Here is a 295-nt window from a genome sequence, read left to right as displayed (position 1 = left end):
AAAGACTTAAATATGTCAAAATACTGGACACTTTATTTAAAATTTATAAGAGTGATTTCCTCACAATGCTGTGAGGTAGGTAACATAGCATTATTATCCCCAAATTTACAGATGAGTAAACTGAGATGCCCAAAAGGTCATGCAAGTAGTATGAGACAGAGATAGGTCTTCTGGCTTCACATCAAGAGGCCTTTTCATTATGCTATTACTGCCTCCATTGAAGTCTGTTTTATTCAATAAGCAATAGAGAACCACTGAAGATTTTTGAGCAAAGGAATGATATGGGCAGAGCTCT

The 295-nt window shown here is 35.9% G+C and overlaps 1 protein-coding gene across 3 annotated transcripts in view; it reads left to right on the top strand.

Moving 5' to 3' along the window:
• Positions 1-295, top strand: part of NEU3 (neuraminidase 3) — a 31441-nt gene that overhangs the window by 1831 nt on the left and 29315 nt on the right. The window lies entirely within an intron of this gene.

The sequence above is a fragment of the Monodelphis domestica genome, chromosome 4, assembly GCF_027887165.1.
Source record: "Monodelphis domestica isolate mMonDom1 chromosome 4, mMonDom1.pri, whole genome shotgun sequence".
Classification (NCBI taxonomy): Eukaryota; Metazoa; Chordata; class Mammalia; order Didelphimorphia; family Didelphidae; genus Monodelphis; species Monodelphis domestica.
The sequence above is the reverse complement of the archived record's forward strand: the minus strand, read 5'-3'. Positions and strand labels throughout refer to the sequence as shown.